The sequence below is a fragment of the Apteryx mantelli genome, chromosome 3 (genome assembly GCF_036417845.1).
Source record: "Apteryx mantelli isolate bAptMan1 chromosome 3, bAptMan1.hap1, whole genome shotgun sequence".
Taxonomy (NCBI): Eukaryota; Metazoa; Chordata; class Aves; order Apterygiformes; family Apterygidae; genus Apteryx; species Apteryx mantelli.
In genome coordinates this window covers 61,161,626-61,177,951 of record NC_089980.1, presented here as the reverse complement: position 1 = coordinate 61,177,951, position 16,326 = coordinate 61,161,626, and the positions used below count along the sequence as shown (strand labels likewise).

Genomic DNA, 16,326 nt, shown 5'->3' with positions numbered 1-16,326 from the left:
ACCTCACTGAACATGGCTCACTGTTGAAGAAAAAGTGGAATACATGTGGACAACAGCATACCACTCCTCTGTTATTTATCCACTGCTTAGAAACATTAGCATAGTATGAATTTAAAGCAGACAACGCACAGCTAACACAGCCCATTCTTTAAAGCGAACAAACAAAAACTTATGAATGAAGATCTGGTCTGAATAAAAGCAATTCTTGTGTTGAGAACATTGCAACTAATGGGCAAGCTTTTTATCTAGAGTGAATCAGTAAGTTTATGGGTTAAAGTGATACAGAAATTTAGCTTTCCTGTTGTTTCTAATTGATAAAAAACCTCTTTTACCTGTTTGGACAGCACAATAGAGTTAGCATATGGTGAGCTCTTACCCAGGATGTAACATCGTGTCTGTTTAACAATATTCTCTGGAACTCGAGTTTGTTACATTCGTCAATGAGTTTGATTATTTATATTCTTGAAAAGACCCAATGGTCTATAAAGGGGGGGGGGGGATTAAAAAAAAACCAAAGGGAAAGGGAAGAAAGGCTTTGCTCAAAGCATCCACCATTTAAGCAACGGGACGAGAACCACGGCCAGTACTCTGCTTGGCAGTACCTTCTCACTAGATAAAGCCCCTCTGTGGTAGACGGAGTTTCATGAGGGGGGCTGACTGCAGAATTAACTCTGAGCATTGTCTCTGGTCTCAGCACTTTCTAATCCAAAACGCAAGGCATACTTTAACTTTTTTGTAAATCTGAAAATTATAAAACTTACTACTGTATAAGAAATCACTTACTCTGTGAAGAAATGAGTGTGCGAATAACCACAAGTGGCATGTTAATTATAACACTCCATTACTAGAAAGCACTCATAAGCGATTATGAAAGGGGTATTAAAAAAAAAAAGGTTACATAATAGGGCAGCTATTAATGCTGCTGTAATATGAATAAGGAAAGAGGGACCACAAAACCCAACTGACGTCCTCAGTGAAGTTATACATTTTTAAGAATGTTGAGGTTGTAAATTTAAATTAGAAGATGCCATAATTAAGGTTGCTTATGATGATCTTTTTGTATAAATGTAATTTTCTTTGGAGCTTATCACTGTGCTATTGGTGACTAATTTCATTTTCTTTGTGACATCCTTATTTAAGTAAATGGGAAATAGTATGCTCTTTTCCCAGGTGAGCAACTGAGGTTCAACATTTGAAGCTGAAAATGTTGATTGCTTTATATGCCTAATTTGAGGTGACTGGGAACTAAGCTTTCAGAATACTTAGCATTTATAAAACAATTTATATATCACTGTAAAATTACATTTGACTTTAGTGGTGCTGATAAGTGCCCAAACTGTCTCCAGAGCAGGCCCAAGAGCTGTAAGTCAGGCCCCCAGAGGATGGGACTCGCTCGTCCTCACCTCCCGTTGTGGGTGATTTGCTACCTAGGGGGCTGCAGGAGAGCACCGAAGCTGGCTGTGCAGTCTGCTGAAGGCGTGCTTGATGGCTTTCTTCAGGTGATGGGGTGTTCCTGTGTCCTCCTTTGTGCTTAGTCTGCTCCTTGTGGGATGTGTCACCGAGCCAGTTCAGCACACTAAACAGGCAGAAACTGAATCTGTCAGCAGAAGCGGTCAGCTGTGTTGAACTGGCTGGTTGAAGGGTTTAGTCAGAGCTGTAGCTGGTGCAAGGACCCATTAGGAAGGAGAACAGAAATGAAACCACTTCTTTTTGGTTGTAGCGAGCTGTTGTTCGGCTGTATTGTTGAACTGCACTCTACAGAAGAAGCCCTTCTATAGAAGAAAACTCAGCATCGTTTTGAACTGCGGTTTGGAAGAGCTTCTTTCTCTTAGTTCACTATGTAAGATCAGTCTCCTGACTTCTAAGCACAGAAACTGTCTAAAGCTGGCAGTGTTCATTTAAGCAACCACTTATGAAAAAGTTTGGTATATGGTTTGCACCACATATTCTTGTTGCCATAAGAGGGAATTGAATTTAATTATTCAGGATAGCATTTACCTGCCTTGATAATTGAGAATGTTCTTGCCATCCCTACAGACCTACAGGAAGCAGGAGTCAGTCAGACACTTGTTCTTCTTTATACGTCTTTGAGGATTTCTTCAAGGCATATAGATCCTGGCGATTGAAATAAGAAACAAGAAAGATATCAGACATAATCATATCAATACTGTTACCCTGTTTTTTTTTCATTAAGGACTGGATTCTACACAGCACTTCAGCTTATACTTGAAATCTGTTGTAACATTGATTTTTTTTTTCCAAACTGATTATGTTCTTAAAGTTAACTGTGAGTTTTGACAGCTTACACTGCTTGGGAATAGATCTTTATGTTCAGGATAAATGCATAAGATACTAGAGCTTTAGCCCAAAACCTGTAGCACAATCACGTCAACCTTGCCCTGGCAATAAAAGAGGCTTTGCTTTTTCAATACACAACATCTTTCCAGGGTTTGGCTGCCATTCTTGTAGCCAAGCAGTAAAGTATTATTGGCAAAGTGACACAAGTTGAAGTATTAAAGTCTTAAAGTTACTCTCCTTTCTCTACCCTTTCCCCATTCAATCCCCCTGGCTGATCTAAGGAAATGAGGGTGATTGACATTTGTTTTATCTCTTCTTTAATTTTGAGATTTTGTTGAGCAAGAACAGTTTATTTGTGATTTCAAACACAGACAAAGCAATGTATGATAATTACAATTTGATAAATAGTGTCAGGAAGTTATTGGAAGCTTAACTACTACAGAGGTGTCTTTCTTTTGACTCCCAAGTCTTATTTCTGTGGTTTTTACAAATAGTAAAAACCTAAAGATCATAATATCTTAAAATAAAGCTGATCACATTAATGTGAAATCATTCATTACAAATCTGATTTAAAGAAGCCGTAGTAACTGTTTATGTTCTTGGACAGAAATCACTTAAAACTTTTGTGTGCATATCAAAAGCTACTAATCTGTTCTTTTTTGTTTTGTTTTTGTTTTTTGGGAAAAGGAGAGAGAGTGTTCTTGCTGATTTCTTCAGTCTAGCTGGCAGTTCTGAAAGTAATTCTGTGCAGAGGTTTATGACCATATCTGAAACTTGGCTATTACATTGCATGTTAAAAGGTGGTATTTTGCTTTTCAATTTGCTTGACACGCTGATATTATGTTAACATGCCCAATTTGAGTTTCTGTTAAAAATGAGGGTCTTCTATAGCTATAGCTTTATATACTTTTGTGCAAATATTTGGAGTCAGTGAAATTTCACTTTTTTTTTTTTTTTTTTTACTGAATGTTAAGATGGTTCCTAAAACCATGTTAAGGAAGTGAATAATCAGATACTCAGCTCTTTCATGCTGTTAATATTTACAATATAAACTGGGGAAAAGTAGTTCTCTTTTTGAAAAGCCTATAATTATTTTGTTATTAAAAGCAAATGATGAGTTGACATGACTATATTGTCATTTTATAAAATTGTCTTTGCAATATACTCCCTTAAGCCCTTTACCATGATTTATGTAGAGGAATATCTGTTGATTTAGGAGACTGCAGAAGCTACTATAATGGTAGCTAAATATGATTTTATTTTTTTTCTTGATGGCTTTTTTCTTTCTTCAATGTCTCATATTCAAGGAAACAACAAAAGCAAAGTGGTTGGATTTTTGAAACTGAGGTTTAGTTACTGGGCTCTGGAAGTGATGGGCAAATTTAAGTTATGAAAGTAAAAAACATGGATGTTATGTTGGCATGAAGTGCAGGGTGTATGCATCTCTATTCTGATGACTCCAAAAGGTGAGCTGGCAATTTCAGTTTTTCTTTCTGTATTTCTCTCTCCTCCTTTTCTTCTCTAACTGTTCTGTAAATTCAGCCTGAGGTAAAAAATGGTCAGTCATTGACTTTTAAATTAAAAAAAAAAAATCCAATTTCACAAATTATACATGAATTAATATTGCTTAGTCTGTTTCTTAGAATTTTAACGTGAATGAGTAAAAATTGCTGGAATTCATGCTTAGAGCATGAACAGCACCTGAAGAAAAGTGCAGTTTTATGTTGTCGTTTGAACATCATTTGTACATGAGGGTGTCATAGAAGAGTTGGAGCTAACATGTTTGTCTGAGAATTAACTTAACTGGGCAACTGATCGGTTTAGCATTGAGTGCAAATTATTGAGGGAAGTGATCATGCAGTGACCAGATGTTTTTCTAGGTAAAGCAACAACCAAATCCCAGGAGGACAAAGAGGAAATACAGCATGGATTAGAAAAATAAAAATGGCCAAAGTTCAGTAAAGGCAAATGTTGTAATTATTTGGGTAGTTGTTAGTGAATGTTGAATGATGATACTTCAAAAGAAGAAGAAGAAAAAATGTTTCAAAAATGTATAAAATTGTACTTAGGATGTAAAAGTTGATCATGTTCTCTGTTGAATACAAAAATAGAATTTGTTTTTAAATTTTTTACTTCTACAACTACTAGGAAGCAGTACCGCATTGATGACTGCAGTGTTCTAACTCAATGTGCTGTGAATGATAGTGTCCAAATTGCAGTCAAGAGCAGACTTTTCAAACTATCCAAAAGTCTCTAAAGAAATATTCAGAAAACTATACTCTATGGGCTAGAAAACTGAGGAAACAACTAGCTGACTTCCCCCCCCCTCCCCTTAAATTCATGTGAGGAATAGTAGTAGCACTTTTCTTTAAATAACAGAGCAGTTATTTGGAAACGAAGCAGAACCATCGCTCTGGTGTGCCATATAAGTTCCCTAATCATTAAACCACAGGTGCTGATGAGGGACACTTTCCACCTCATGTGTTGGTTACACAGATGAAAGTACAAGTTCCATATGAGTGGATAAAGAGAAAACTAAGGGCCTCAGCTTGGAGCTGGAAATAAAGGTTCTGTTCAAAGTGCTGTTTATGTTTTACCCAATCAGTCAGTATTGCAAAAAGCCTCGGAGTCCTAGATAAAAGAACAGGAACCCTCCTCCTTCTGGCTTCCTTTATCACTGGGCAACAGATGCCCCCTGCAATCTGTGCATCCTTGGGGTTTTTTCCTCACCTCTTGGCCAATGATCTGCCATCTTAATAGAAGTAGAAAATGGCTTGTTATATGTCTTTGGCCTGATGTTAGGACACTCCTAAAACACCAGGATGGCAATGTTGGTGCATTTTTGGCTAGGGAGGCATGAGAATGTTGATTGTCATTTCCTGGACAAGCGTTCCAGCCACTGGACTGGTTATACTGAACTTCTCTGAAGCTGCAACTTTTGCTGCTGTGCCTTGAGTTAGTTTTAGAAAGTGCATCAGATTAAGCCCTTTTAGATGTTACTACTTACAACTCTCCTAGTTTGAGAATACAAGATGAAAAATAGGCATCAGACTTTCAGTTTAATCGAGATTATTTTGCCTTTCAGCGTGCACTGTAGCAGAGTTTTAGGCACCTTGGTAAGTTGACTGGAGGAATACAGTAGCATAGGTAAAAGTTAAGCAGAGATTTTATCAATCAGTCTGATAGCTTGATGCTTAGAAGCATCAAAACGAAGCTTAACACTTCTGTTTATGAATTTTGGCTGGGACTTTTTCATGAGCTTTTCAGGAACATTGTGGTGATAATTCTCCAAATTATACATCTTCAAATGAAGACAGAGTAACTAAGTAACAGCCCTGTGCAGAAAATCCCCTGCACCAAGGCTAGTAGCTTGGTGTACTAATCTTCCTCTTGAGCAAAAATACAATGATAAATTAAAATATAACATATAACTAGAGTAATGCTTACTAAAAACTGAGATACAGCAGGAATCTGTATATACTTGAAGAGTAAATCTAATATCTGATATTCTATAGTAAACCTTGCTGTTAATAATGTATTCTATCTTAAAAATACCTTAGGGGTAGGGGGACAGACCAGTTTTATATAGTGATTCTGGATGTATTTTCTGTTTTGTTTTTAACATCCTGTTAATGATTAGTAAAATAAAACTTCTGAAATATGTTAAGACTTTGTAAACTGAGTAGTTTCCTTAGTATGTATATAAAAGTGCATGTTATATCGGTGTTGCTTGGTATTAAGGTAAATGAAAGGTACTCATATCTGTTTGCCTTTCTCATCTAAAAGTTGAATAGCAGCATTGCCTTCATACTGATCAATAATATGCATAAACTTAGAGCTAGCTAGGTTTACACAGAAGTGATGTTAGAGCAGATGGAGGTTATTTTAAAGATAAGCTCTGTGTACCTGGACTGTTAGTTTCATTAGTGACTGCTAATGAGTGGATTTCAGTCATAAGTAATAAATGGGCTATTTCTGTATTTCCTGATTTCAGGATGCTTTGAAGAATATGCTTATAAAGGGAATTTGATATTTTTATTGACATCATTACATTAATGGTGGTCAATATGTGAAAATAGTTATAGTATTGTGAAGGTGCCTTGTGCTATTTATCCCCTTTTCTGTGTTGGAATAAAATTAGATATCAGTGTAATTCTGTCCCCCCATTGAGTTTACTTCTTTAAGAATATTAGTAAAGTTAAAATGTTAAAACCCTTACCTGTAGGCCCAGAGTTGGGGAAACAGCCAACTCCTCTGAGTAGGTAAAGTTTGACACTTCAGGGTAATTTTAAATATCGGTATTAACAATTGCACTCATCTCTCTAACAGATATATCCAGTATTGTGTTTATGCTGTGATCCTTAAATGGTTGTGTGTGTTTCTTAAATAGTTTTGTGCATTTCATGTACTAAATTCTCATTTATTCACTGAGGATATAGATGCATACAAAACTTCTTGCTTTCATCAAAAAAATGAAGTGGAATCAATGAAAATAATTCAACACAATATCAAAATGATATTTACTACTTATCTTCATTCTTCGGTTAAAGCTGTATTGATTGAAGCCTATAACAGGTATTAAAAAGCAGAAAAAGTACATGCAGGGTGACGCCATTTCTAGAGCAAAATATTATGGACATTCATCTAAACTTAATAAGTCTCTTCCAGGGAAATTAGACTTTTTGTCACTTGCAATGTTAGCTTAAAATAATCCGGCTGTGTGTGTTCACAGAGGTAATGGTCAGTAATATAGAGGTGTCTCTGTACCCACTTTGTGGTCTTGTAAGCGCTGTTTCCCTTGCAAGTTCTCAATAGTGAAGTCTGTAGTAGACCTTATGAAGATTCCTGGCTCTTGTTCTTGCATGAAATCTCTGTCAAAGGTAAGGTTTTATTATTGCCTGATTGGTGTTTTTATTATTATTTATGCTTTCTAGTAGCTATTCCTATGTTACTCTCATAATTCTGTGATGATAATTGCTTGCTGGTATCACCCTAAATATTTGGTGCCACTATTTTTTAAAAATTTTTGAGGGTCTTGCGCTGTTGATGTCATTTTAGTTCTGAGATTCTTTTAAAGGTGGTCACCTTCTCTCTGTAGTTAAAATGTTTTGCCTCTCATGTACAGTAACAAAAATCGTTGCAGCAATTGGAGGAAATGCTTTCATAATAAGCTTCAGGAAATGTAGTATACTTAGTTGGCTTTAAGTGACTTGCATATGAATAAAAAGAACCACAGTCATGTTACCATCCAGCTGTTCAGTAACCATTACTGATTGGACAAAACTTTGTGTGTCTGTTGTAGTTGTTTGAATTTTAAACTGCTATTTGTATGATATATTCAGTCTTCCAAGTCTATAAATAAGCAAGCCCATAAAGCAGTGAAGAGCTAAGTGACTCCTCTTTAATAAGACTGTATATGCAAATGGTCAATAGTTGTACAACTAAAACTAGCTGTAGTTTCTGTGAAGAATCTTTATACCCATCTTAACTTTTTCAATTCTTAAGTGAACTATTTGTTCTTGAAAGTATCCAAGAATGAACAAGAACATTTCAGCTTCAATTATAATAAGCTCTAGCAATGTAACATGCTGCCTTTTTGTTGTCCTGCTTTCAGGAGACCTGGAGAGTGTCAGAGTACAGACGTGTGGACAGACTTTTTAGGCACGCTGCTAGTAGTGTCAGTGTTGTGGATTGCTTTTTGGGGGGGAGGGAGGTTGGACACTGGAGGATAGTTGCTGAATAATGATGTTATTGTCAATAACCAATTGTGTCCTAAATTAACTGGTGACAAGATGAGTGACTGCTTTCCCTGACTGAGGGTGGTGTTTCAGAGTCTGCTTAAGCTGATCTGCAGCTGTGCTGCATCTAGAAAAGGAGGTTTTCCTATGTATTCATTGCCATCCTGTACTTGAACCTTTCCATCCTTCCTTTATGTTGACAGTAGCACGGAGTAATCCCTGTCTGTGGGCGTGTTTTGTTGTTGCTAATATTTATGCAGCTGCATGGTTAGGTGGACCAGGGAGATGATCCATCTCACAGTGTAGACTTGAAAGAAACAATTCTGCAAGCATAAGAGAAAGTAAAAAGTCAGGAGTTTAAAAAATGGACAGACAGGTCCCCTTTTCCCCAGACTTGTACTGGATTAAAATGGCCTGTTATGGTCTAACATTTGTGATCATTTCAGCCTCCTAAGGCAAGTGAAATACTGGAGCAGCATGAAAGATCCATAGGACAAACTCTATGAAATAAGATGACAAAATTCCTACTTATTTCAGTGGCAGCTTTATATTGGCTGAGCTGTAACATAAAACTGTGCCTTAAGTACAGCAACAGTTATTTTACCAGGATGCAGTACTGTCGAGAGTTGCCATAGCACTTGATAGTACAGCTTGTCCCATAAAGCATTTCATGCTGGCACAACTTTGGAGAAAAATCTGCAAGAAGAAAATCCTTGAGATATACTGGTTTTGCCCAGTTTCACTTGGGCAAAGAAGCAGTTCAGTGTACAGCTGTAAAAACGTGGCTCAGGGGAAGTGGGAGGAGGGTGCCGCCCAGGAGGCGGCTGGGGCTTCCTCTTTTATCAGCAGGCCAGCCATGTTGGGTCAGCTCCGCTGTGTTGTGAAGCCACAACTTTAGAAAGATCCAGTGTGGTGTTTTGTGTAGGTAGGGAACCACTCTGACCCCAGGAGAGCTCCGAACTGGGGGTAGTACAGTAGGTTTGAGGTTTCTTGAGTGTGACGTCTGCCGAGCCTGTGAGTGGCCTAGTACAGAACCTCATTCTGTGTATTTATTCATTAGATTGTTTCAGGCCATCTGACTTTTCAGAACAGCTCTTTCTAGGTACAGGGCTTTGTGTTTGACACAGTGACAGCAACTGGCTAGTTTTTTGTGAAATAGAAGATACGGCTTTTTAATCTGGAAGTGTCTTGAAGGGGCCCTAGCATACAATAATAATGGATAATTAAAGACACACTGAATCACATTAACTTATTTGACATTCATGTAAGGAGGAAGCATGTGTCTGCATTAATTTAAACAACTGATTTGTTGCTTTCATAGAAGAAAACTTCAATAAAATTTTTAAATGTAAACTAAGCTACAGCCTTCTCCCTGACCAGGTGCTCCTCCTTCAGCATTTCTTTTGTTACATTATTTTTTTGGCAGCTTTCTGCTTGTGAACTGCCACCATTAGAAGCTCAGTAGGAGCAAAAGTCTATGTTAATTTGCCTGACTGTAACTGCATAATTAAAGCAGTTTATCAGCAGGGGTTAGGACAATCAGTGTGTTCTGATGCTACATGTTTTAAAATTACTTCTGTTGTTCAAACAGATATGTAATTAGTGCATCATTTTAGACTGTTTTTTTACAGGGCTGTCTTGGAGTTTCATCTGATAAAAACCTCTGTAATTTTGCTGCTTAGATAAGCATCTATTTTGTTTGCAGGCTACTTCTAAAGTAACAACTTTTATAGAAATATTAATGTTGGGACTATATTGCATGGATAGATGCATAAAAGCAGTGGTGTGGCGTGTGGGAGTTTTTAAACCAATCCTGTCAGCACTTACTCAGTTTCACTGGCAATAATCAAAAGAGTGAACTGTATCTGGTGGACTCCCATATTTGTAATAATACTTCCATATTTGTATTAGTAATTATTATTGGTGGAGGCTAGGGTTTAATACCTAGTTCTTACGTGTTTGAACAAGTTTTTTTCATGTCAACTAATAACAATACCTGCGTTCTGTCCCTGATACATACCTAATTAGATTTCATTTAGAATATGGTTTCATAGAACATCATAAGCCAGTCTCTAAGTGGCAGTTAACTGTTAAAAGCTGGGCCCTCACCAAACTCTCCCCCCTTCCCCCTTTATAGTATTGACCTTGCGTTGGCACTCTTTGCCCTCCATGATCTTACTCAATTCACTTGCCCAACAGAAGAGAGAGAGGAAAAACCAACCCCCCCAGGGATTGGTTTTGCTGTGTCAGCGGGTTTACTCGGCTCACTGAAAGGCTGGCATGTGCTGGAGGCAGCACCAGTGGAGTCGTAAAAGCTGTAGGGCCAAGGGAGCTGGGACTTTTTGAGGCCGTTTAGCTTGGTCACACAACTGGCGACACTATAAGACAATGGTGAAAGAAGATGCAAGTAACTTTTGTTTTGCTGGGGGCTAGTGCACTCATGAGTATCAGCTGACATGAGGCTATTTGTATGTCTGACATTTCCAACTAATTGGTTTATTGCATAATGTGTTAGAAATCTTCCCTCTTTTACATGGATTTTGTTGTAGGCGATATCCCTGAAACAGAAGCTTTGAAAACTTTAAAACGAAGTTCTATAAATCAGGTTGGCAGAAAGAGCAGTTATAGTGTTCAACATTGTAAGATCAGCGTGACCCATGGAAAGTTGGGAGCAACAATTTAGAGAAAATTTTAATTTAAGTTATTAAAAAGTACTTGAATTAAATCCTTACATGGTTTAACTATTTTGCCACCTTTCAATTTTAGCATTTAGTTTGACATTACATGAAAACATTCTTCCATTTTACTCAGTTTTTGTGTTCTTTTTGTCAGTCAATAGGAAAAATGGCTTGTTGTAATAGGTTAATGAAAACATATTTTAATGATCTATCACTTTAAGATGACTGAGAATACTAAGATATGGTCTTTAAACATTTCCTGGAGTGAACATCTTTATTTCTTTAAAAGGTCTGTGCAGTTTCTACTAACTTGTAAGAAGTGTTTGTGTTTTCTAATGGCCAAGAGTATTGGAATTTGTATAAGTTTTAGTGGAAAAAGCGCATAGGATGGAAGTTGCACTTTTTTGTACTGTGAGCCACAGGTTTCTGAAAAAATGCCTCGTGGAAAACTCTTCCTTTCTGATTAGGTTCATTCTTTCTTTGTTCTTTAACTAATGTTCAGTTGCCTGTGTATAAATAGATATCTGTACAGTATTTATATTCGGTATTTATTTCACTTTCTATTAATGACATTTTAACAGCTGGTAATGACTAGATTCTACTTCACAAGCTTTATTTATTTATTTTTTATTTCTTCAACTTACTCATAGTCAGTGGGCCATAATATGAAGGTCTTAAGGCCTTGTTGTGAGAATAAATAAGTATGAGGTTTTTAAGAAGTTCTTGGTAAAATACCTCTGTGATCTTGAGCCTCAAAATATATTTCACTTTCACCTTCTCAGTTTTTGCGTCTTTTTTTACAATTTCAATCAAGCTTGATTAGATAGGCACTTCTTTGGGTTTAAAATTCTTTGAAAATTAGTGGAAGGGTAGAGGAGAGGCAAGAAATAATAGCTATAGTTGAGGTTAGGGCTGTACTGAGTTTTCCGTCATCTGTTGCATATACTGATAGTAAACTGCTGTCTCTTTCTTACCGAGTCAGTAGTTGAGGCATTTTTTGTAATAATATCTTATGCAGTTGGATTTCAAGTAGTTGTAGAAAGAATGAATTATTACTACTTGATCTAATGACCTTAATGGTGAGGTAGAAGTGGAACAGTTTCATCAAGTTCATTATTTTATATGTACCCTGAGGATAATGATTGTACACACACAGGCAACTGAATGAAAGCAAAATCTGTTTACAGAATTAGGCCATATTTAAGGATACTGAAACTTCTGCCAAACAAGCAGCACAGTGAAATTTCATCTGCCAGTTATATTGCTCTTAATGTTCTTTAATTTAGCAGACAAGATAGTTTGGTTGTAGTTAAGCTTTTCTAATACTGTTGTTCCTCAAGGTTGTGGCATAAATCATTTTACTCAGTAATTTTCTGCATCTTCACTGCATCCATTTTTCCTGTATAATTCTTGCATAAACAATCTCTGGGATACAGCAAAACTTCATGCTGTTAAATTACTACTTGTGTATATTATGTAATTTTGAATATATGCAATTGAATTTATTTTTTCCCAAACCTTTTGTTCAGTTTTGTGGTCTTTTTTTGCCATTTCTTTCTTTGACCTGTGTGCCCTCCCTGCTCTGCTCGCCAGTGTATTCTGTCCAAAAGTAACTTGCAAGGCAATTACTGGTACTCCTGACGGACTTTTCTCTAGGTATAGCTGGCAGCCTGGCTGGATTGCTCTGCAGTGGTAGTGAAGGGCAAGAGGCAATGGGCCCAAACTGAAATACAAGAAATTCTGTACAGAAAAAACTCTGAAACATCTGAAAACTCTGAACATAAGAAAAAACTTCTTTACTGTAAAAGTGACTGAACACTGGAACAGGTTGCCCAGAGAGACTATGAAGTCTCCATCCTTGGAGATACTCAAAACCAGCCTGGACACAGCCCTGAGCACCCTGCTCTAGGTGACCCTGCTTTGAGCTGGGCGATCTCTAGCCATTCCTTCCTAGCGAGTCGGTAAAGTCAGCAGGTTTGTCTTAGCTGAAATTCACTTCAAGATAGCCACAGTTTGTAGGTTGTTTGTTTTGTTTTGTTTTGTTTTCTATAAAGTTGCCCAGCAAGTTACTCCTAGTCATTCTCTCTTGCCCATCTTTCCACCATTTTCTCCAAAACGGTTTAAAAACAACCCCAAGCCTTAAAGCCTCAAACTTGTCCCATATTTCACGAACCTTAAGGAGGACACCTTCCAAGTTTAGTTCCAAATGTATTTAATTTACAACCTCTTCAGCCTTTTCTATATAAAGCAGGACTGGGAAGACTTTTTAAAGACTTGTTGCACAAAGAGGAGTAGCATCTCTTAAGTAATGATTTTACTTGGAAGGAAATATGCTTCCCAAACCACATTCTCAGAATTTAGGAGGAAAAGAGGCGGCGTAAGAGACTGCAGTTCTTAACTGCAAGAGGTGGCAGATTATTTCTCTCTCCTCCCATCAGCCTAGCCCTGTAATGTGTTTTGCATCCAACTTTGTTGAAATAAATGACCTAGTGGATATTTCAATTGTCTGCTTTTGGTAAAACTAAACGTATTAGCATAACTTTTCACTAGCTTTTTTTTAATAAGCCATATTAAGTTTCTTTAAAAATATATATATATTAACTCAACCCACAAAGAACGCAACCTTATGGGACAGGAGGGAATCAGTGGAGAAATTCCAAGCACAAGTATACTAAGATAGAACAGAAGAAATTTGAAGTCTGTTCCCATCTGTGTTCCCATATTTTTTGACTAATTTTTGCTTTCAAAATATATTGTATGGGCTTCCTTTCTTCTTACTCTTTCTTTCAATCTTATCTGAGTTGAGTTAAGAAATTATCCTCTCAATAGCAATAAGACTTCCATTTAAATACTAGGACACTTTGTGATCATAGAAGAGAAGTAACTGTCATTATTCAGTTATCTTACAGATAAATATTTGTGTGACTGTTTGAGGTCTGAACAGGTGGTTCATGTGATTATTGACATTACATGCAATATTTGCCACTGAAAAATAAAGGTGTGTATATTTCTTTGCGAATAAAGAATCTAAAGGTTTTTTTGTGGTTAAAAAATGTACAGTATCATCCGTATATTGTCTTGCATACAACTTAAAAAAAGAAAAAACACATGGTGCAACAAAATAATTTGAACCACAGACACCTGCATTTGAGATTACGCATTTAAAAATTTGAGATTAACGTAATTACAGAGAGATAGACTACCTCATTTTATATAACAAAAAAAAGTAATTTTCTCTGTCCATAAATACAGCATATTGTTGCTGCTTGAGGAAGCACTGGTTGTTGAGACTTTGCACGGTGTTATTTCCATTGTGAGAGCACCAGAGGGAACCGAGCAGGCCCCGATGGGTGGGTGGGTTTGCAGTGCCTGCAAGCCTTCCGCCGCTCACGCTGTGGGGAGCAAAAGCTGCATTTAGACATTCCCTCCTTTTCAGGAACACAACTGGCCATTTTATTTGGAGACAACTCTCCTTGCCATTTGTCCTTCTTGCTCTGACATGTTTTAATGGTCCTGTGGTGCAGGTTATCATGTATCTGACATGGTAGTAACCCATACCTTTCCCATTCTGCCTTTATGGCAGCTTGCCACGACTCCGTGTAAGAAATAGCAGCATGTTCTTTGCACTACCCTCTGTTGGTTTAGGAACGTGATCTGATTTATCATACATTTAAAATAATACTTTGTACGACCTCATACTGAAACAGTTTGTCGTTATCCCAACAGAAAATAACTCACTCCTGTTTATCCTTTAAAAAAAGAAAAAAGAAAAAAAGATTGAATTGTTTAAATAGTAATAGTGCAGTTTTGATCGTGATTGAGTGAAATAAGCTGCAAATGCCTTGTGGTAGATATTTCTATCAAAGATTAAATTACAGCAGAGAGCACATTATAATTCAGCTACACTTTGTGTCAGGTTCTGTTTTATAAATGAAAGTTATTTTTTCTTTCTTTTTTTTTTTCCTTTTTTCAGCTTCTGAAATTAACAGAGATATTTTTTAAGCCAGTATTGTCTAGAAAGTTACCTGAGATAACGTCTTTAAAACTAGTTTAAATGGCATTGTTCTTAAAACTCACAGTAGCTGATAGCATGTGTCAGAAGAAATAATTGCTTTCATTTTCAGGTTATGCTCTTGGACTAGCATGTGTGTACAACAGTAAAAAGAAATCTCCTTCCGAGTACTGATTCCTTCAGATAAATTTTCCATATACCTTTCATGATTCCTTTTTTTTTTATTCCATCTTTATCCTTGCCTATTCCTCAAAACATTTCAGACTTAAAAAAGCTGAATTAAAGATAGAACATTCTAAGAAACAGTGCTCCCTCTGGTATTTATGAATATGAAGTACTTCATGTATTTGTTGGCATTAAATCTTTCAATATTTCCTCTGTGTGTGTGTGTGTGTGTGTGTGTGTGTGTGTGTGTGTGATTTCCTGGAAGAATTTTAATGAAATTCGGGGAAAAAGCCACATTTACAATTAACTTAGCTTGTCTTAATTTTTATAAATGTGAATTGTGGTAAGCCAGAACCACCTGATTTATAAGTAGGAGGCTCCTTTGTTATGTCCCATATTTTAAGTTTAGCTCAATGATTTTAAAGAGGTGTTTCTCTTTATTTGGGCCTTTACTTGATTTCAAAGGTTGTAGTAATTAACTTTTCTCTTTACTGAAGTTTTATTTTTTCCAAAGCTTTTACCCTTAATTGTTTTTTAATTACATTTGTGGGAAACTTACCCAGCTTTACTCACTGTTTAATGAAAACGGAGATGGAAAGTGTCCTCCGTCTTGTGTTCATCATCTCATTTTTGGAAGAATGAATACTTGAATGTATTACTTGAATATACCTATATCTGTTAATTAAAATTAGAATTTAGATCATTTACTTTTAAAAGTGTTTTTTTAGCACTTGCTCTCTTTCTCTAAAAGTAGTGTTAAGATCTATCTTTGGGATTATTGATGCCATTGGTGCAAGGGGGTACCTATGTAATGGTGACTGTCATTTTATTTGGTATACTGTGGCCAGTATTAAAGTCTTGTCACCTCTTCCTCCTCTCTAACTTTCATTCAGTATATCTAGCTCTATTTTGAAAATTATAACTAACATTCCTTTTTTTAATGGTAGATTTTGAAGATTTTCCCCATGAGTATTTGAAATGAAGTTCTTAAACACTGACGAATTGTTGCTCTCTGTTGCTGTCCTTTGGAGTGATTCAGATGGAATTTCTATATGGTGACCATTTCACTTTTCTTGAAACTATTAGGTTGCTTTACCAACAATGTTTCATCTGTTAAGTCCCTGAATGACTCCAAAGAATAGCAGTGTTTCTGTAGTACTTGGTAGTCTTGTTCTTGTTCCTCTGTTCTGTGGGAGAAGGTACTTTAAGAAATCACACTTGTTTTGCAGCTATTCTAAAAAAGAATGAGATTCCAAAAAACATACACACAAACCCCCCAAAACGTTTTATAAAAGATAAAAGATATTTTGAAACCCAAGTACTCATTAAATAACACAATAAAACAAAACTCTACCTCCATAGTATCAAGAAGACTTTTCCCATCTCCTGCTGAAAATGCAGCTCTCAAATTCATGGTATGGAGTTTGTCTACTAT

General features: G+C 36.6%; 1 protein-coding gene across 6 annotated transcripts in view; it reads left to right on the top strand.

The window, feature by feature from the left end:
• QKI (QKI, KH domain containing RNA binding) overlaps window positions 1-16,326 on the top strand; it is a 173,445-nt gene that overhangs the window by 100,580 nt on the left and 56,539 nt on the right. The gene's annotated exons all lie outside the window — the stretch shown is intronic.